The sequence below is a fragment of the Dendrobium catenatum genome, unplaced genomic scaffold, assembly GCF_001605985.2.
Source record: "Dendrobium catenatum unplaced genomic scaffold, ASM160598v2 fragScaff_scaffold_627, whole genome shotgun sequence".
Lineage (NCBI taxonomy): Eukaryota > Viridiplantae > Streptophyta > Magnoliopsida > Asparagales > Orchidaceae > Dendrobium > Dendrobium catenatum.
The window spans coordinates 1,039,709-1,063,130 of record NW_021319089.1 but is presented as its reverse complement, the minus strand read 5'-3'; the positions used below and the strand labels follow the sequence as shown (position 1 = coordinate 1,063,130).

Sequence of the window (23,422 nt, the reverse complement as noted above, 5' to 3'; positions counted from 1 at the left end):
CTTCCATTTGCAATGGAAATTGAGTCAGTTCCGTTGTAAGGCGTAGACTGCTGCAGGTTGTTTGATATCCGCTGTGAGGTGTGAGGACGCTCCTGAATCCAGAATCCAATCGCCGGTAGCAAGCTTGCTGTTGTGCCAGGAGAGCCCTTCTTGGTTGGTAGGTGTCGCGTAGCTGAGGTTACACCGATGCCAGCAGTTTATCGCCGAGTGGACCCATTTTTCCGCACAATTTGACATTGAGGTCGCTGCGATTGGTTTCTTGGATTTGCTGCAGAGTCCGAAGCAGATGACGAGTGGATTCGCGGAACAGAGGAAATCGAACATTCGGCCTGCCGCGAAACTTTGGAAGATCTTGATCGGTAGTTTTGGCTACGATTGTGAAGAGAGGCCATAGATTCAGGGTGAAGATTTTCTTGAGCTTGTTGATGCTGGAATTTTATCTCTTCGCTGCTTAGAAGAGATATAGATCGTCCAAAATTGATTGGGTGCAAAGACGTCCGAATGGCAGTTTTGAAGGGATTGACCGTTGGCAGACCGTTTAGGATATAAAGAACTATATCCTCGTATCGACTGTGGGATCGGCGGCCGCAATGTTTGTCTACTATCTTCTGATTTGATCCAGTACTGTGCATCGTTCGGTCTCTCATTTGCACTTGATGAAGCTCGTTCTTGAGCTGTATACCTGGAACCGGTTTTGTAGGTGAAGAGCGTTCGAGTGTCGTCCAAACGTCGTGGGCTGTCGGAGAGAGTGACATAAGGGAGGATGGAGGAGGAGATTGTTGAAAGCAGGGCGGACACAGATTCCGATCAATCAGTTCCAGCGATGTCGCTCGGATTCGTCTGTCTCGCGGTGGCAGGTTGGATTGGCCGGGTCAGGTGTTCGTCAAACCCGTTGCGGCCGAAATGCTGAAAAAAGTTTGAAGCCTCCATATTGAATAAATTTTCAATGTAAGAGAATTAGGAACTAGATTCTTGAAGTTTGAAATCAAGAACTTGAGATGAAGGCGGTATGAGAAGATCGGTCTCTCTTGTTGGAGACCGCCGATACGTTCCGTTGAGAGCCCGCCGAGTCTTTCTTCCGCCATGAGGGATCAAGAAATGCTGAGAGAGCTTTTGAGCTCTTGATACCATGAGAAGTGTTGAAAGAAAAGCCGAAGAAGCGAAGAGAAAGACGTAGAGAAGAAGAAACGTATTATTTTACTTGTGTGTCTTATTAACGATACATAGCTATTATTAGGAAATGTCAAAACTGTTTTTTGAACATAAGAATATTCCAGATTACACATATATGTCTATTACCTTAACATATACAAGAATAATCTTTTTTATTTGATATGAAAATGGTAGTTGATTGAAGATGAGTATTGTATTTGGGAGTGTTACTGAATTTTGGAGTGAAAAATGAGTTTTTCGATTGGAGATGCCCTAATTAAATGCCACCAAAAAAGGGTGCCTCAAGTCCCTAGGCTCATAAGAGATTTTTTTGGTCAGCGGCAAAAACAATCTATTATATTGTTTGATTAGTATTTTGCTTGATTTTATTCACTATTTATAGTAATATAACACATGTAAAGACACTTGCGAGCTATGTCTCCTACAAATTTCTTTGGCTCAAACCTATTGCTTAGAGCAGAGAAAAGGAGTTCACGTATCAACTAACAATGTTGGGAAATTAACTATTGCTCCCAATCCAACTCTAAATAAATGCTGCTTGTCTTCCTTAGTCATTAGTTAATCAGTAGTTTCTTGTGTCATTAGTGTAAAGTACATTACAGTTTTGCATGAAGGAAACCTATTGCTTTTTTACTTCTAGCCGCTGCAATATACTGTCTTCCACTTTTATATACAGCTAACAATATTTCTTAGTTTGTAAACTACAAAAACAAAACATTCTCCATTTTCTACTTCTCTTACATTATGGTTTCCACTGTGATGGAAAATCAATTCATATTTCTCCACTGACAGGTTCCCATTGTTCTTGACAATCTTGAAACGAAGAAGATTATTCTGGTCACGGGGAAGGGGTTTGGAGCCTGGTGTTGTATATATTTTACCTCTGGTTGAGGACGCTGGACTTCATCCTGTTGCTCTGGATCTGACTGGCTCTGGTATCGGACCACACTGATGTTAACAGTATTATGACTTTAGCCGATTATACAAAACCTCTTCTTGACTACTTGCATAACCTACGTTGAGGATGAAAAGGTTAAATCATTTTCTTGATAAATATCCTTTAAGCTAGCTAATAGTGTTATATAAAGGATCTATCCTCCTACATGTTTTCATAAACAAAACGATATTGCATGGCAGGTTATTTGGTAGGTCATAGCTGTGGAGGTGCAAGTGTATCTTATGCTCTTGAATGTTTCCCAAAGAAGATCACAAAAGCATTTTCCTTGGTGCGAACAATGATTTGGATGGGCAAAGACCTTTTGATGTGTTTGCAGAGGAAGTAAGTGACAAATTCATTATTTTAAGCTGATCATTTTGACCATATAGATTAAACTAGGCAGACTAACGTCTTTCTCCCCTGAAGTTGCTTGTTATATGGCTCCAAATGATCAAACTGAAATAACCTTTTTTTTTTTTAGTGGTCAAAGGTAAAAATCATGAGACCGAAATCTTTTCTCCAACAATAACAACAAAAAACAAGTGGTGATGGCAGTTTTACCATAAGTTAGGGTAACAGTGAAATTTGTTTCACTTGCCATTAAGATCATAATAGATGAGTCCTAATCAATTTTAGTAGCGTTGGTAGTAGTATCAACAAGCAGAAAGAACAACAGTGAAAGGCAACTAGACCAAAAATGTTCCCCTTAGCTTGTCAAACTTACTTAGTTTTCCTTTGTAAAATATAGGTTTTTATTTAAATGGTTATGATCGTATGTAATTTGATTACCATATAAAGAGTTTGAGAGAATATCTTATAATAAATTTTAAAAAATTGAGAAGAATTGCAAATCTGTAAATGAAGTAAATAAAAAAAATGATAAAAAAGTCCTGTTCAATTCTCAACTTTTTGGAAATGTATTTATTATAAATTGTTTGGAAAATTAATCATTATCACTATAAGTCAGATTAAGTAAAAATTAAAAACTCATAAAATAATCATGTTTTAAAGTTAATAATTATTTAATGGTCATATTTTATTTATTAGAATAATCTAATAATTGTAAGACGAGTGTTTAATTCATAAACAACATTTATTTATTTTATTCCTCTTTTATTTTTATTTTTTGTTTCAATTAATAATGAATATTATAAATTATATATATATATATATATATATTATATATTGAAAAATCATTTGTTATAAAATATATTATTAAATTAGTTAAATCTATTGTGTATATTCACATTTGCCTTTTTCAAGTATCTAAGCAGGTAGCAGCGGGTCACGATACAAGAGCTTGCACCTTATTGAGGCCATAAAATTCATCCCAAGGCTATGAGGTTTAGCTCTGTAAGGGACTCAATTGGAGCTAGTCACCTCCCACATAAATTGATCAGGAATCCTCGTATATCACCTGGCTCACCACTGACCCTATATTGAAGAATTCGTCCTTAACATTTGCTCGCCATCTACCATGGCCAAATATCATTAATCTCATTCGACACTTCAACTACAAGGAAGGTGCCCACTCAGAACGACTCCCAGTTTGCCCTGTCATTGCTAATCGACTATGGAGTTCATCTACCTCGCAATTCAACCTCCTCGCTCTCTTTCTCAGCGAGGCAAACATAGGGCTCCAGGATAGGTTGTTTGTTATTTTAGGGAGGCACCTAGCCTCAATTCATTCTATTAAAGACTCGTGAACAGGCCTGTCTACCCTTACTAGCCTAAACGCACTTGACACTATTTGAACTTGCATAGAGGTTGGCAAGTTAGGTTTAAGGAAGGCAATTTCTCGACTCCCACCTGCTTAAGTGTGAGCCGTCTCTAAGTTAGTCTGTTAGAGTCATTGAGTATGTATTTTTTATTCATTTATTGACTGATGTATGTTGATAGAAAAAAAATTTGATTAAAATAGTAGTTTACGTATTTCATTTCACAAAACATTGGTTAACAATTTAAATTATTTATTTAAAAAAATTTATCAAAGATTTTGTCTTTAGGGAATTTCAATGAGGATTTGAATCAACTTAGGAATCAATTTTTGGAAATTGAAAGCCAAAGGAAGAAGGGTAGAAACACTTGATATCGAGAAACTCAGAGGTACTCCCAAAACTCTATCTTATGTTAACTTTAAATTTTTTTAAATTAGAATTGAATTTAAAGTTGATCAATTTGATTTAGAGGGTTAAAAACCTATATTCGACAATGTGGGGTGGAGGAAATGCCTAGAAAGGTGAGAGATTACGATGTAACTGAAAAGAACATTCAATCCTTGACCCTAGATTTAAGGTGAGAACTGCTAGTAGGTGTGACGCCCAAGATCTAAACTTGGAAAAATTATTTAGTCAATCTCTCTACTAGAGCTATCTATAGTCATCAATAAGTGATAAATAGTTCTAACAAAATCTATAATTTCAAAACATCAAAGTAAACATTTTCTATTCAATTCAAAAGTTCATTTATAATACTCAGGATCTACACATTAATCACATATAATCCATCCTGTTCTGAGTACAAAAAAAAATCACTATAACAAAAAAGACAAAAACATGAAGATTCCTGATCAACCTCAATCTCCTGCTCCCTTGCCCTGACCCACATATAATGAGCTTTCAAAAAGCCCAACAGGTCACCAAAGCCTACAACTGAAATCAAGCACGGTATTGAAAATAATATGCATGTCAATCAGTCAAATCATTGCAGTCACTTACACATGATCATTGACGCAATGCAGAATCATAAATCTTGTTAGAAACAGTAATCAGTACAATAACAGAAATCAATACAGAAACGTGTGAAGCTAGCACTATCAGTGGAAGAATCAATAAACGGTATAAAAGTTCGTAAAGCTCAGTGAATCATTACGTGCGTCAAATCTCTACAGTAGTAGCCTTATAATAACACCAGTCAATTTCAGTAGACAAATCATCAATTCTAAAATCTCAGTCAAATCATATAAAAACAATCAATCAATAAAATCAATTGTATAAAAAGAATTCATCGGTTCAATAATATCAGTCGGTATAAAACATCAAATCAATACCTATCGTTCATGGACTGTTGAAATCAATCAATGAAAAGTAAAATCATAACATCGTTTGAAACAGTTGGAATCAATCAAGGTCGTAGAATCATATCAAGATGTACACTTGCAATTCAGTTATTCAATATCACGTGCTCAGTTGAATCGCATGCACTTACACAGTATATCACGTGCATAATGTCAGTACAGTGATATCAGTAGATATAGTAATCAGTGATGTATCAGTATTAGTACAATCCAGTGACATGAACAGTAATGATATAACAATGAAATCATGCATTAACAGTAAATCCGTACAGTACTAAATCCGTACAGTACAGTAACGATAAATCCGTCAGTATCAATAAATCCATACAGTAGCAGTAACAATACTGCTAAACATGCAATTCAATACAGTAGTCATACAAAAACAAGTAAAAGCACTGGCTATTAAGGTGTTTTTCAGTCTTTGTATCAATATCTTGTATCTTGTATCTGTGGCAGTAAAAAAGAGTCGTCACCTCTTTGCCCGTCAGCACAGTAATCATCTCCTTAATAAACTCTCTTCAGTAATTACGTGATCAGTAGAGGATAACATCAAATCATATTTAAAGGAAATCCGTTGGCCCACCATCCTGTAACAGGTCAATCAGTCTCCAACCAACGGTATCACCAGTATTTACTTGTCTTTCACACACATAGTATACAGTAGTATCACAATAACAATAGCTTCAATCATATACAACATTCATCATTATCTCATCAATGCATTGCAACCAATAAACATGATTTGGCTCAATTTAGAAAACCCCTTAAAATATCGTATAAGTTGACAAAAGTCGTTATAAAATGCACAGATCCAGAAAATTACCAAATTACTTAGAAATCGCAGTAAAACAACGTTTCAAAACTTTACTTTTACTGAAGCAATTTTCCAACAGCCAGATAATTTCTATTTCGGGTTCAAATCACAACAGAATTCAAAATAGCCAGTGAAAACTTTCCAGAAAATACTCAACATCGTACGGAAACATTATCTTAGAAAAATACCAAAAGTTACACGGTAAAAGTTTCGTCAATACAAAGATATGCACGTTTTCGGTAACGAGAAACACAAAACTGAGCAGAAAAATACTGAAACACGAAATCTTCGAAATCAGAAAATAGAATTCGGATTCCTTACGGCGAGATAAACCCAATTCTTCCAACTGCGTCGAACGACGAAAAATCGCTTCTGCGGCCTCCGAAACCAAGCCTTTTCCTTCTCTTTTCCTCCTCTTTCTCTCTCAATTTTTCTCTCTCTTCCAAATGATTCAAAAATATCTCAAATCTGATACTTATCAACAAGATCGTTCGGACGATTTCCTATTCATCCCAGGACGATTTGCCCTCGGGACAAATCTCGTCCAGAAGAAATGTATTCGTCCCTGGACGACTTGCTCTCTGGACAAATTTCGTCCCGACGGTTCGTCTGGGCTCGTACAGGTTCGTCCAGACGAACCATACAGATTCTTCACAATTTTCTTCAGTTCGTCATGTACTAAAAGTCAGTTCGTACGGACTAACAGCACTAAAAAAATGCACTTCGGAGGGGTTTTACATAGGGTAGCTTCGACGCTATATCTAGTGAAATACAAGAGACTTGCAAACTCAGAACCCTACCTGGAGCTGAGCTAGCCCACTCAGGCTGTTGACTTAATAAATATTAGAAAATAGATAGATAGAGAGAGAGAGAGAACAAGCAGTAAATTCAAATGAATGTCTCGTTTCACAAAGGACACAACCATTCATTTATATAAAATAAACGAAGAAACTAACACAAAAAAAGGAACTATGCTCATTTCATTTATTTGGCCCCACTCTTATTTGGTTTGCCTCCGCCTCGTCTCCCGCTCGCCATTGGCCTGTGTGAAATCTTGCTCGGCCCGCCTCTCCACAGTCGTGCAACCCATACGTGATGACAACCTTCGTAGCCAAGCAGGCCAGTGTCCATATCACCTAGTGAGCACGCACCGTGTTAGGGAAATCTGATTAATTACAATCTACCTTAGAGAGAATGGAATCATATATCTGCAAAGGCAGGATTCATGCCGACATGCCATTTTCTGGAGCCAACATGAACTTACCTTCCTTCCTGGAAAAGATTGTCAATTAACCCACCTACGTGCTTTTAAAACAATGAAACCTGCTCTCAATGCATTGCAAGATAGATATGATTTTTTTTTTTTTTTTAAATTAAGAACATATGATTTATAGGTTGACTACTTAAGAGAAGGTGTCTGACCATATAGATATGATTTATAGCTTGATTACTTAACGAATCACATATAATGTAACTTATTATTTTTTTGTGTGCTGGGGTTAAGTGTCAAGGAATGAATTTGATATGGCCAGAATTCTAGATCAGGACCTTAGTAACAACTTCAAAATCTTTTCCCCAACGAAACTAGTTGAACATTTAATGTAACCTGTCATCAAACTTGTTCTTTTTTTATCATTTTTCAAATGACAAAATCTAATGAAGTCCTTTTGCATTTTTGAGCAATTTTGAGATAGACTTTTTTCATTATATTCCAAACTGACATGTGACACAATCAAAATGACATGTAACACAACAAGAAAATTGACATGTGACACAATCAAATTGGCCAGTGGTTCTAGATTGATTTCACATGCATCACCTACATTTTGTTATTTTTATTAAATTTAATACTCTAGTTGCTTGATAAAATAATTTTCTTGCTAAGAAAATTCTATATTGTCACCTCAAAACAATGTGTGATTTGGAGTAAATTCAAATGAAGTTTAATTTATGTATTATACTATGTATTCTTTGTTTTGAAGTTCATCATTTTATAATAATCTGATGGAATTGCCAATTTTACGATAAAATAATAAGTAAACGATTTTCAAAAAGCTGTTCTAAAATCTCTATTTATCTTATGATTTTTAGTTTTACTTATCTATGCCTATTATATCACAATCACATAGATTTATGCAAGTGTATATATTACAATCAGTTTTTTTTTCTCAAGTTATTAGAAATGGCCTTTCTTTATTAGGTTTCAAATAAGAATTTGAGTCTAAACAAGACAACAATAGAGAAAAATGATTCATGTAGCCGTTCCACCCGTTGTGGAATAAAGGCTTGTTGTTGTTGTTGTTGAAACTGTTTGCGATGTAATATATTTAAAAAAAACTTGAGATTTGACATTTTTAATTTTGTCTTATCTTCAATTTAGTTTAAGTTTAGGGTTTAGGAGAAAAATAGGATTCATATAGTCGACCACATGTAGTTGGATAAAAGTTTGATGTTTTTGTTGTTGTTATACTTAGTTTAAGTTTCAGTGTTATCCTTCTATTGGCTTTAGGCCCAATTTTACATTAAGATTTCTTACGCAAAAGCCACTGGACAATTTGCTAATCTTATTGATGGAAGGTAGTGGTCAAACTCTGATAAAATAGTAAAATTTGGACAGCTTGTGGTCTCATTTTATATTTGAAACAATTATTTAACAAATACTTACTGCAGTTTCCTTGAATTTTAGTTAGCGTCTGCTGACAATTTTCATGCAAGAGTCTCAACTTCTGTTGTACGCTAATGGAAAAGACAAACCTCCAACTGGGCTCATGCTTGATAAAGAAACAACTCCAGGCACTTTATTTCAATCAGAGTCCTTCCAAGGTTTGCTGTGGTGCTAGATTTGTATTCAGGATCATTTATTCCTTTTTTTTTTTTTTGAAATTTTTTAAAAATGCAAGCTTCAGTCCACTATTTGTAATCTTTACTTTCGTATTTCTTTTCTTAGCATGAATGATTTGCCACTTCATGTTGTAGCCAGGATTGGAAGAGTTGTTAGGGTATAAAGTTATGAGCATTACCTAACTGAACCTGTGCACTTGCAAAATGTCACCGATTTAAATTTTAGATGCTAGGCATGCTTTTTTTATCCAAAATTATCATTGAATGACATTGGAACTTACTATCATGTATAGATACAAGGCCATGAGAGAAAGAAGAGAGATTGAGAGAGAAACTAAAGACAGAAGCTTTGATAATCTTTATTATATTGTTTGTATTAAAGCACAAGCTGGTATGATTTGAGCCAATTAAAATGTATCATATTTATCATTTGACCCTACTTATCAGTTTAGATCGATGTTTATTGCTATTTGAATGATTACATTTAAGCAATATAAGTAAAATTATATAGTAAAACATAGGACTAGTTTTGAAAAAAAATGTCCTAATCTTTCAATATAATTTCTAAATAGTTTGGTAATTCTTGACAAGTCCTAATGGTGTGAGGATAAGATCTTCTGTGGAAGAGCTTGAGCTTCCTTTACTGAACTCTTTGGCTAGTTCCATAGTGAGATCCATTGACAACATTTGCGGTGAATGCTTGGCAAGTTTATTCGGATTAAGAAAATAAACTTATGAGACTTGTTGACTTCAATTGTGGAGTTCATTAGTGAGTATGCCTTTTCTTCCAGCGATTTTAGCTTTGATGTGAGTTGGTTTAAATGCTAGACCCAGACAGCTTGTTGACCTTTGTTCTTAAGGGTAACATGACTGATCAACTCAGCACATGCCACGTTGAGCGTACATCATTTCTCTATTTCTCTTATCTCTGTGAAGAAAATTAAAGTACAATAGAAATTCAAAGCTTTTGAAAAATTGAATTCAACTTTGGTGTGCTAGCGCATTGATTGGAATTTATTTGTTGACCTCTATCAGATAATCCAAAAAAAAAAAAGCTTAAAATGATTACCTGTAGCCGACGACCATCCCGTATCCCTGCTAATATCCCGCTACAGTAATCATTCTTTGCAACGGCGCCGAATGTCTTGTCGCTTGTGTGCGAAGATTTGCTCGCTTCGCATCGTTAAAACGAGAACTCGGAGCTCTCGTTCGGTCCTCCCTGCTATTTGACCTCCATGCACGCGAAAGCCCAGATCCCTTTGTCTCTGTCGAAACTCCACTCGACTGCCTCTCAACCTAATCCATACAAACTTCCTGCTCTTCTCTGTGCGAGCTTGCATCTTCTGAAGCCATTTAAAACTCAACGACCAGCTGAACTCAACAACCCTGGAGCTTCTTCAACCCACGACCAAACTCCATCCCCTTTCTGTATTATGGCCACCATGAATTTTAAGCTAAAACAAATCTAATATGGTCTTAACACCTTCATTTGCCATTCCAAACTCGTGCCACCATGAATGCTTTTAAAATCAACTCTCTCTCCACTAACATGCCACGTAAATCTCCTCCAATAAAAACTATTTCTTCAAGAGGTATCTTTTGTATTAATTCTTCTAAGTCATTTCCAAATTTTAATTTTGAACCTATATCCAAACCTAAAGAGGGAGTTGAAGGTAAACTTGAATTATGGAGGTCAACCTTAGAGTCTAAAGGTTTTCACTTGAGTGGATCTAAATCTGAATATATTGAGTATAATTTTAGTAGCAATAGACTTAGTGAGAGGATTGTGACTTTGGGCGATCAAGTCATTAATAAGAGTTGATACATCATCCGAAAATTATCTTGATCGGGCACGAATCTTAAGGCAAAATCAAGCTGGAAACTCCGAAATTAAAATTAGGAGCATCCGATCTCCGATTTCAGCAAACTTACAGTAGAACTAAGTGTCTCGGAAATACGAACCTACCAACACCAAATTCGACCCAATCCGAGCCCTAATGGGTCCAAATCAAGGACCTGAAGCGCTGTTGGAAGGTTCAAACCACAATTTGGATTACCAAACGGTTTCCAAACATAACAAGCTTATAGTCAAATCGAGCGGCTCGACGAGACGAATCCAATGAGCCCATGATCACTGAATTCCGACATCACTAAGGCATTCAAATGTCCATCAAACGGTTCATGATCAAGGGATTTAACATCGGCCGTCCATCCAACCACTCCTAACTTGCCCTTGATCCTCCACCTATTTACGGGCCATGCCATTTCCATAATCTATAAAATAAGCTCCCTCTCCTCTTGAAAAAGAACCCTAAGCCTAAGGAAAAAAGAGAGAGATCGGAAGATCGGTCTTGCTTCCTAGCCTCCTCGACCACCGCCGGAGTTTCGTCGGAGTTCTGTCGAACCACCACTGCTCCACCAACGCCGGACTTCTGCCATACTACCATTGGACGCCCTGTGCTCCGCCAGACCACTGCCTAATGTCGTTGCTCCGTCGGACCACCACCTGACGCCCTGTGCTCTACCGGACCACTGTCTAACGCCGTTGCTCCACTGGACCACCACCTGACGCCCTGTGCTCCGTCGGACCACGCCTAATGCCGTTGCTCCGCGGACCACCACCTGACGCCCTGTGCTCCGCTGACCACCGTCTACGCCGTTGCTCCGCCGGACACCACCTGACGCCCTGCGCTCTGTCGGATCCACGTCTGACGCCCTACGCTCTGCCGGACCACCACTTGAGGCCCTCACTTTGCCAGACCGCCGTCAGAGGCCTTCACCTTGTCAGACCTCCACCCGAGGCCCTCGTCTTCGTCATATCATTACATAAGGCCCGGATTTCTGTCAGACCATCTTCTGAGGCCCGAAGCTCTGTCAGACCATCACCTGACACCCGGATTTCTATCGTACAATTATTACTTGTAATCTGATCGCCCTCAGAGGCGAGTCAGCCCATTGTAACCAACTCAAGTTCTAGTGGAATCATTTTCAACTGGGCTAGGCCCCATGGTTTTTCCCATTTCAAGGGTTTCCACGTAAAAAATATTGGTTCTCTGTGTGTAAGCTGGATATCTGTATAAAGCTAAGAAGTACAATTAAAACTCTATCGCTGCATATATTATAGCCCGCAACAAGAGTACATATTTTAGATATTTTGAATCTATTGTTTAGAGTGATGGTGAAATAGATGGGGATATTATCAGCAGAATTCAAGTTGAATGGTTGAAGTGGAGGAATACATCGGCTTGTTGTGCGATAGAAAAGTCCCCCTCAAACTTAAGGGAAAATTCTATAAGATGGTGGTGAGACCTGCAATGCTTTATGGTGCCTAATGTTGGCCATTAAAAGAGAAGCATAATACTAAGTTAAGTGTTGCAGAGATGAGGATGCTTAGGTGGATGAGTGACTTTACCCTTAGAGATATGATACGAAATGAGCATATACATTAAAAGGTTGGAGTAGCTCCAGTGTAAGATAAGATTAGAGAGAGTTGTCTTAGATGGTTTGGTCACATTAAACGGAGGCCTTCCGATGACCCAATTAGGAAAGTTGAGGTATTAGACTTGACTTATGTTAAGAAAGGTAGAGGTAGAGCAAAAAATACTTGGTTAGAAAATATTAGAAATGATATTTCTTTATTAGATTTAAATAAGAATTTGACTTTTAACATGACACAATGGCGAAAAAGGATTCATGTTGCCGACCCCATGTAGTGGGACAAAGGTTTGATGTTGTTGTTGTTGTTGATAACTTAATAAAGTTTCTAGAAAGCTCATAATATGGAAATTCAAATTTAATGAAATCTACAAACATCCTCCACTTTTATCTCATATCTAAACATCTATAACATTTAACATGTAATCCTAGTATTGCATCTCCTAGATGAAACCAACTTCCAACAATTTCTTGACATCATTGCAAATAAGCTTAGCTAAAATTGAGGCTACTTGGTGTGTTCTCTGGTTTATTGGTTCGGCTGACCTATCATTTTCAAGTTTTTGACATGCAATGCTATTAACTAATCCTGGCATCTCTACAAAAAGAAAAATGTTTGGAATTACTATGTAGAATATAGGTGAGTTCATCCATGGCTTAAGATCAAAAGATGCTCTGATTTGTAGAGTGTAAGTTTGATCTTTTTTGAAGAGGGAGGCTTCCTCAATAGCCTTACAGATCTCGAGTTGCAGACCCTTATTTCGAATACTCCCCATTACTTTTACATAACATGATTGTAATTATAGTGTTCTCTCAAATAGTGCTTGTATACCTTTATGGCAACATGGTAGGTTGATTATACTTCTTTGAATGTGTTAAGGAGTGGATATTCAAATATTTTGTTGTAAGTTGTTGATGCATTGGACATGATAAATTCAACTATTATTAAAAATTGGTGATCCCCCACCTCGGGGGTCATAATTGGCAGCTCCATTATATCTTTAATTTTTTGGCTTTCCCATGAGATATCATAAAATGACCTTGTAATGGGCACTAATTAAAAGGATCAAGATTCATTTTTTCAGAAGCACTCTTAAAAAATAATGTTCATTGAACTTATTATGTTTTTTTAAGATGTTACTGATTTAATAATTTGCTCTCAATGTTTTGATAGTGATTGCATCAGTGTATGGGTTGTCATAAGCTAATTTAACAGCATCAATGAAATTTAAGCATTGCCTCCCTTGAGATTGATCTTAAAGTTGAGAAAACATTTACTTTGCATGACCAAATTTTCTTGAGGCTTCCTTACCTAAAAGCATTTTCTCCTGCCCCTTGGAGAATTGCTCGCAACACTCATGCTATGCAAATTGCATGCATTGGGATGATTTAATTCCTTTATTCCTATATAGGTGCCTTCTTCATACTTGACTAAGATAAATGTCTCGCTTTTCCAACACCAATTAGCTCTTCAACTAGTTTATGAAGGTGTCGACAATCCTTTTTTTCATGCTAATGATCTTTGTGCAATATGCAATAATTTGATGGGTCTCAAAGATGTTTATTTGCCCTTATTGACACTAGTTACTGGAAGTACTCCTTTTGGTGGATTACATCATTGATTTCAATAAAAATGACATGAAGGGTACTATTGATTGGATATTTGTGAATTGGTGATAATTTCTCTCATCTTATAGTATGATAACATTTTTTTTATTCTATATTGTCTATTAGGGTAATAATCATGATTCTAAAATTATATACTCGAATATGCCTTTTCATGGATTCAATAGATAGTTGATGTGTCATGATAAAATTACTCGCAATTAGTGGGCCCTATAAAAGAATTTGCCCCTAGTATCATGGGACCTGTCTTGGAAAGGAGTCTCCTCCAACACCCCAATGATCAGGGGTCCTTGTTAATCATGTAACCTATCACTCGCCTCCTTAGGGAAAATCGCTATCAAAGGTAACTTATCTCGATCCATGGCAAAGTATCAATTGATTATGCTTGTCACTTCAGCTATAGGAAACATGTACCCAGGATCCTCTCAGCTCGAACTATCACAAACAGAAAATTGTGGAGCCCTTCTTCACCGCAATTTAAGCTCACTCTCCTTCCATCTGTAGGTGACCTAGGGCTCCATCACAAGCCTATAGCGACTTAGAAGTAGTTGCCAATCACATATCTCTTTGCTCATATTTCATTTGTGGACTTGCTTATACCTACTTACCCACTTGCACTCGACACTACCTAACTTGTCTCGAGGCAAATAATTAAGGCTAGAGAAAGCAATCTCCCCTCCATCTAACTATTGTCTGACACTTGTTCAAGGCAATATGTACTAAGTCATTAAGTCATATTTTTTGTATTCATTTTATTAAATGTAGTTTTTTCTGTAGCCCTCGAATTCCTATAAATAAAGGGAAAGAGCAACATTTGGGATATTTTGACATATTTAGTTATCTCTTGTATTCTTGAGCACTTGGATTATGGATATTACAATTATTGAACTCTGATGTGAGAAGTGGCACTCGAAACTCACTCTAGAATTTCTTAAGCTCATCCTCATCAAATGACCATTAGTTTGATTCTTCAGGTTGTGATAAAATCTTATTATATCTACTTTTGTAGATCTCTTCCAATCATAACGACTGCCCATCGTTTGGTTTCTTATTCTTGGCATCCTTTATGCTTACCATATATAAAAATTTTTGGATCTGAAATTATTTGTTGATGAAAGACCTTTTACTATCAGTTATATATCAAAACTAACAGATAAAGAAGAAAGAAAGTATTGGTTATAAAGAGGAGCTATGAGAATCTTTATTATATTATCATAAGAAGTATAAGATGACGTGACATTAGTCAATATTATCAATGCTATATGAATGTCTATATTTGAGTAATACAAAGCTTATATAGCAAGACGTAATAATACTTGCTATAAAAATATTAAATTTTTTCAAGATAATTACTATTTAAATTCTTAGGTAATTCTTTATGAATCCTAATGTTGAGGATGAGATCTCTTGTGGAAGAGCTTCCTTCAGTGAATGCTTAGGTGAATCTCATTGCAAGATCCCTTGATGAGATCAGTGCTGAATTCTTTGGCAAGTTCATTCTAAATTTGCGAATTCTAGTTCATTTTGAATAGGGGAGTAGTCTTTAGGCGATATGATGACTTCAATTGCTTATCCTAATTTGAGGTGGTTTGGTTCAACTTATAAGACTACTGTTTAAGCTTAAAATGTAAGCTGCATTCTTTTTCTGCTTCTGCATGCCATCCTACTATGCATCGGAACGGATGTGCTATTTGGGAAAAAAAATTCCTGATGAAGATTGAATGTTCACTGCAGGATATTGCTCTGGCCTCAGTTTCCATGAGACCCATTCCACTTGCTCCTATCATGGAGAAGCTCTCCCTCACTGCTGAGAATTATGGATCTGTTCGTCGATACTTCATACAGATGCTGGATGACCGTGTACTCTCGCCAGATCTCCAGGAGAAACTGGTCCGAGAGAATCCACCTTGTGAGGTATTCAAGCTCAAAGGCAGCGATCACTGCCCCTTCTTCTCAAAGCCACAGTCACTCTGCAAGATTCTGCTTGAGATCGTGCAGCTTATATAGTGTAAGATGTTTCAATTCTTGTGTAGAATATATAGTGTATTAGGATGTTTCAATGCTTGTTCACTTTGCACTTGTATTTCCTTACAAGAATGAGCATTAGTTAGAAACAGCGTAAGAGAACTTGCCTTGGTAGTCCGATGTTAGTTACGCACCTTAAATTTGGCTAAAGTTTGGAAACAAACTTGGCTTGCGCTGAGGACCTGCTCAAATACCTCATTCGTTTTTTGTTTTTGTTTTTTAATTTTCTTTTCTTCTCTCTCTCTCTCTCTCTCTCTCTCTCTCTCTCTCCATGGATTCACATAAATGAAGGTGATGATAAACTATGAGCACATCTTTATTCGAATTTGGCTCAGGATATCCTGACTGAATTACCCTGTAAACGAGCAGATAATCATATTACAGGGTTGTACCTTAGCCTAGAAAATACACATTGTAAATTGACTTGCAACTCATATGTTTGATTTTGTATGGTAATAATACAGTTTGTTTGTTAGTGGTAGAATATAGTACTGCCTGCTTGGGGAATTGAAGTACAAACTGACTGAGTAGTTTGCTTTGAGGATAGCTAACTTAGGGGTGTCAATTTCGGATCAGGGGTCGGGTTTGGGTCGAACCCGAAATTGACCGGAAACTATTTGGGTCAATTCGAACCCGACCCATTTTTAATGGGATACATATATTTCTGATGAACTTCCTTCAAGTATTGTTGATTTGATTAGGAAAGATTGTGATAGAATTTCTATCACATAGGTTGGTCTGTATCATTCTTTTCTATTGCTTTAATGCTAATTCATGTCTTCAAAATAAATAATTAAAAAAAAAAAAAAGAGAGGACGAGGCTTTCAACAGATCAAAGATATGTGATTCAAAATTTGCAGCTAAGCTTGATACTAGCTTAATAGACGAAGTATTGGAGGCCAATATTTTTTATAATGAAGAAGAAAGTCTCAAATTAAGTTGAATAATTTCAGAAAAAAAAATGAATTTTATTTCAGCAGACAATAACTTACAAATGCTTTTTTACTTTGCTTGTTGCTGCCAAAAGCCTCAACCAAAAAAAAAAAAAAAACTCGGAGATTGGTGAAATAATTTAATATCTGAAAGTAATGCAATAAAAAAATTAAATATTTGATTTTTAACAATGAAAATTAGTGTATTATGAAGAGGATAATAAAATTAGAACCAGAAAAAAAAAATGCCGCAATAATTTAATTTCTGAAAGCAATGCAATCTGAATATCAAATATTTTGTTTTGAACACTCAAGATTGAGGTATTAGGAAGAGAAGAAATTAAAATTAGCAGATATTTGAATACCCGTGTGAAAGCTGCCAAAGATTCACCAGCCGCAAGCATGAGAAACCGAATAAGGGAATGAGGGCTAGGCGGAGAAGAGGATGAAGAGAACGCGCCTCCAAACAATTACAAAAGCAGAGAAGAGAACGACCCAGTGCGGAAGTCTGATAAGTTGCGAATATCTATTAGTAACGCGAGCGGAAGTCGAAGGGTCAAGCCAGAAGAAGGGTTACGATTTATTTTGAGAAGAATTATACGATTGAGTTTGGGGAAGAATCACAATGAACATTTATATATAAAATCAAGAAGAACGCAGGGAATTTAGTTTTATTATTATAATTAGCAAAGAAATCAAGAAGCTCCAAATAATTTCATTGATTTATTGACCTGGATAACTCATTATGCCCACGAAATAATAATCCTTGATGTAATAGAAATCAAATACAATCTACGACATCAGTTAACATGACTCTGTAATCTTTTTTGTTCTTCTCCTATTTGCTCAACTATAATGCAGGGAGTTTGTGTTGGGGATTGAATGGGTAGCAGTAAAGACAGAAAATAGCGTCTTTTTGTACGTTGTACTTTAACCAATCAACATATGCAATATTCTCAATTAATATTTGGGGGAATTGATGACTTCTCGGTTGATGGGGTCCCTTCAAAAGATAAGTTATTCAAAAATTTTCCCTATCATTTACATCATAACTCCATATTGAAGATCGGAGTTCAGGATCGGCCGGCAGATCGGTCAAGTCTTATTATGATGCCATCTAAATAGACATTTCGTTCTCTTTAATCAGGCAGTTTTGAATATTGTTTGCATAAAGTAAAAGTATCTTAATAAATTGTGTTTCATGAGAGAAAATAAGGAAATAAATCAAGCTTATTATGATGCCAAAAGTTTTTTTCCTTGAAGCATTAAATTTCAAAAAAAGGCAAGGCTAAGTGATCAAATGATAAGTTTTTTTTCCCATTAAATCAGTTGGACAACTGAATCAACGACCTTGAATGTAGACCTTTATGTACAACAAAATCAAGACAAATTAAACAGACGAAGCTTTTAAAACTGTTTCCACAATCTCTATTTCAGTAAAAAAAATATTGTTTCGATAGATTCCTTACAACCCAAAAAAGTATATACTTCCTAGATGTTTATCCGTGAGAAAATCAAATAAGAAAACCGAAAATCAAACAGAAAAATAATAAAAAGAATATAAGTTCAAATATGACCTATGTCCTTGTGACGAGGATCGTGTTATCTCATGACGTCCTCGTGATTCGCGAATAGAACGCCAAGAGGCAAACGTTCCCCTCCCAAGGAAAAATTATTGTGTCCTCCCACCTGACGTAGAGATGCGTCCTCCCACCGTCAAAAAACTCGGTTTTTGCTCAGTATTGCTAGGTATTATTTGGTAATAACGAGGAATATCATCATGTGAAGATCAATATCGAGTTATACCGAGCTATACCGAGCAATACCGAGCAATACAAAAACATACAGAGTTTTTTCTAGGAAAAACTAGGTATTTTTTTTGTAAACTCGGTATGTTTTTGTATTGCTCGGTATAGCTCGGTATAACTCGGTATTAGTCTTCACATGATGATATTCCTCGTTATTGTTTGGTATTGCTCCGTATTTGCTTGGTATTTCTCGTTTTTTAGCGCGATTTTAGTTCTGAGAGGACGCATCTCTACGTCAGGTGGGAGGACGCAATAATTATTCCCTCCCAAGCGAATAGATTTGCAACCGCAAGCAGTCGACCAAATTCTCAACTCCAAAGCCTTCGCTTATGTAAATTGGCAGACCGAAGCCTCCTCTTGCGTGAATTTCTTGTGGTTGTGTAACATAATCTACATATGCACACCTAAATAGTGCACATGCACATTTCAAGGCATGCTGGTCCATCTTAGGAGGCTAAAATTCTATGTTGACTAGAAGTTTAATTGGTTACATAAAAAAAAATCATTAAGGAATGTGTTGAACTCACCAATAGGTTCAAGTTGACAATTCTATTTAATTTAAGTATTTAACCATTATTATTAGCCTTGGTAGTTGATAAAATCACCAAGGCTCTAGGGGTGTCAATTTTTGACACGACTCGAAGCACGACGCAAATTCGACCCGGAAAAATTCGGGTTCGGGTCAACCCAGGCCCGAAACGGGTCGGATTCGGGTTCAACAAGTCAACCCATTTTAAAAATCGGGTAGGGTTGACCCAGCAACCCGAAAATGACCCAAAATTAACACGAAAACTCCTATTTGTCTCAGAAACCAGAGATTGACATATTTTTGACCCGATTTTGACCCGAAAATCGAAGATTGACCCTATTTTTGACCCGAAAACTAGCAATTTTAGGTCGGGTTCGGGTCAAAAGTGTCGGTTGGGTCGACCCGGACCCGAATCGGGTCAACCCGAATCTAACCTATTTTTTTGAGTTGACCCGAATAGTGTCGGGTCAGTTTCGGGTTCGACCCAAACCCAATCCGTTGACTCAAATTGACACTCTTATACCTACCTAACTTGCCAAAGCTATTTGTCTAATGTCTCGAAGCTAATGGTCCAAACATTTTATGTTTAAGTGACATTTGTGAGTGACCATTACAAAATCCTTTAAAATTTAAGATGTACTATCTATATGATAAAAAAAGCCACAAACTTATGATAATTCTTTCAATTTTATAACAAATACTTGCAAATTTTATTTGCATTATTTAAATTAACATTTTTTTTAGCATTGCAGATTTCAATCCGCTTCATGAGTTTTGTACTATATAATATAATAAAATCTCAACCTTCTGATTTTAAATATTTTTCTCTTTAGTAAAGTTATGTATCATTTATGTACAAAATTAAATTAAATAATATATAAAAATTGATATTTATATAAATTAAAATACTTAAAAAATTTGAAATAATATATTAAGCTTCAATTAGGTAAAATAGTTTATTCAAATAAATTATTTATTTTATTTTCAAATTAAAATTATAATGAATATTTTAGAGGATGAGTCATATATATATTAATCCTAGTTAGTGAAAGCCGTATTTAAAGCTCTAAAGAAATATTAAAAAAATAAAGGCATGCTTTAAAAAAGGGGATTTACATATATATCACTATATTTCATGATATTTAAATATCTAATGCCCAAAATATTAATATTATATGCGTACTATACATAGAATAAATTTTGAGTGCATGGAATCGAAAAATAAAATTAAATTTATAGGAAGGTATAAACAATTTTTAAATTCGGACTGACGTGACCGTTGACGATTCAACCGTGAACCGATTCACAATGCACCGGCCCGGTTCAATCTTAAAACCGCCTTTGCATTGCGCGCGAGCTGAACCGGTGACACTGGGCCCAATTTTTTTTGAACCTTCAATATTCAAATTTTTAAATAATTTAAATAATGATTAACATATATTTAAAAATGTTAATTAATTATATTATTTTTTTATTATAAACCATGTACTCCCAACCATTATGAAGCATTTCTGTGAAGTTCTTTGTTTCTGCTCAGACAGATGGTCGGACGATCAGGTTGAAATTTGCTCACAGAAATAGCAGTTGGCTCGGCAGGTGATTTTTCTCCCAGGATGCCAGGCCGATAGGGGCATCGTCCCAATATAGTTCAGTGCAAAAGACAGAGCAGGAACTTTTTCAATAAAAAAATAATTAAAAAAAAAGATTAATTATCGTCCTGGGGATCGTCCAGGAACGGCCCAGGACATGGGGTTTTTGGTCTTGATCGTACCAAGGTGATCGAGGCATCGTCCGGGACGATCAGCTGGATAGCACAAGCAGAGAGCAAGGGTTTTTTTGTGAAATTAATTATGTCGCTGAATCGTCCTGCGAATCGTCCAAGACGATGTGAAATGAGTCTGATCGTCCAGGTACAGATGATGTGCGATCGGCCAGGACGATCTAAGTATTTAAGCTGAAATCAAGGTCATTTTGAAGAGAGAGCTCGAAATAAAATAATATCATAAAATCAGCGCGAGGAGAGAGAAGGCTCGAGAGCCTAAATTGGAAAAAGTTGATCTTTCGGGCGACGAGGACGTTTTCGTTACAGTCTGACAGTTCAGATGTATTACGCAAAGGTAAGACACATTCCGCTTTCTCAATTTTCACGAACGGTGCAATTAAAGACTTATTTGTCCGGATTTCGGTTTTTGTTAGCTATTTCGTCCGCGTATTTTCGATTGGTTCAGTTTAACGCGTATAAGTTTTCCCGTATTGTTGTTGATCGTGCCGAGTGTGCCATTTTTGGTTATTTTCTGGAGATTTTGTCGAGGGTATTTTGAATTCCGCCGGTGTTTATTTACGCTATTTTTTCTGTGATGAGATTAAATATTGTGGCGTAGAATTAAAGTTTTGCAATGTTGTTATCTATATATCTGTGGCGAATTTGGTAATTCTGGATTTTCAAGGAAAATTGTGTAAATTCCGTATACAGCGTTGTGCTGGCCCGATTTTTGTCTGATTTCTTGAATTCGTTCGGATTTTCTTTTGAATTGATATGCTATCTGTATATGCTATATCAAAGGGATGTTAAGGGGTCTGGATCCTAAAAGATTCAGCTTAGTTGTAATTGGGAAATCTGAAATGGTCAATCTGAAATCTGATATCTGTTCTGTTCCGGATCCGATGAATTCTGTCTAAGTGCTGTACAGCACATATGTTCTGGTGCCGTGAACACAAAGGGAGGCATAAGGGGCCAGAATCCGTAAGAGATTCTGTCAGTGTCAGAGATTTAGCTTATTAATTACAATTACTAATCTGATATCTGATTTTGATATGACTTCTGTTTCTGTACAGTTCTGTTTGATCTGGTTCTTTATCTGTTCTGATTTTGATCTGTTTCGTTTCTGATCTGCACAATTTTGCATATCTGTTTGATTCTGTTCTGGTTTCTGTACGAATTGGTTTGAAGTTGTTTGGTTTTGGATTTCTGGAAGTTTTGATTGGAGGTTTGTTGGCTATTGCTGGAGCTGTTTTTGCAGCTCACTTTCCTATTTTCCCTGCGGTGTGTTTTTTTTTTTTCAAAGGGCTTCTGGGAAGGGAAGGAGGTCTGGACTAGAGTTCAGGGTCTGATCAGAGATCAGTTATAGGTTTTGTACTTTTTGATTTTGTACAGTCATGGCTTTTCTTCTTTGTTTTTTCTCTGTCAGCGCATGTACTTGTATTTGTAGATGATTGTTATTGAAGGAAAAAAAATATGATTGATTTGTTCCGACTGGCATTTTGATGTTCATAGTAGCTCTGTGAGTCTGTTTTGAGTTGAAATATTTGGAAGAATAGTTCCGAAGCAAATTTCAAAGCAGATCCTGGTCTGTCTGTTGTATAAGCTGTCGCGGCCGGTGGTGCCGATGATCACGTCCCGGTCGGTCGGCGTCGGGTCGGGTCGTGACATTTCTCATAGCCCATCAAATGTGAGCCTCTTTACACAAGGAACTCAAAATGCTATAGAAACAATAACAAGAAAGTCTTTCAATTGGAGTGGGATTAATGAAAAGGTTGAGTATGTATGAGCTCATAACATATCTAATGCAGATAAAAATTATTTTTTAAATAGATTTTTTAATTAATTATTTTTTTTTTGTAAATTATTTATTATTTAATAAAAATTTATTATAAAATATATTATTTATTTATCACTAGAAAAAAATATTTATCATTAATAATTTATTAATGATTTAGATATAATTTATAAAAAAATTAGATATAACATAACATGTAAAATATATTTTAATCATATAATAATAAAATAAGAATAATTTATATTAATTTATAAACTTATATTAGAATTAATTAATATTAAATATGTATCATATTAGTATTAATTTAAATTAATTATATGGTCATATGTAAATTAATTTTAAAATTTGACAAAATGTTTAAATTTAAAATTATCAATATTTTATGAGTTAAATTCTTTAATTTAGAGATTTAGATTTTTTTTCTTTTATGTGAAGATTTTTTAAAATAATTCTTTTACTTAATTATGTAAATTTTATGTTTCTAGTTTTATTTTGTTTAATTTTTTATCTTAAACCTTTGAATATAACATTATTTTATGTTAATTTTATTAAATTTTATTGTTTATTATTTATTACGTCATCCGGTACGATCCCGATTAGACTGGTCGAACCGTTCAAACCGTGAACCTCTTCTTCTTTCGGTTAGTTGTTCGGTCCGGTTTTTACAAT

At 35.8% G+C, this 23,422-nt stretch overlaps 1 pseudogene; it reads left to right on the top strand.

Moving 5' to 3' along the window:
• Window positions 1-16,402, top strand: part of LOC114579774 — an 18,358-nt pseudogene extending 1,956 nt beyond the window's left edge.
• The last annotated feature ends 7,020 nt before the right edge of the window (window positions 16,403-23,422 follow it).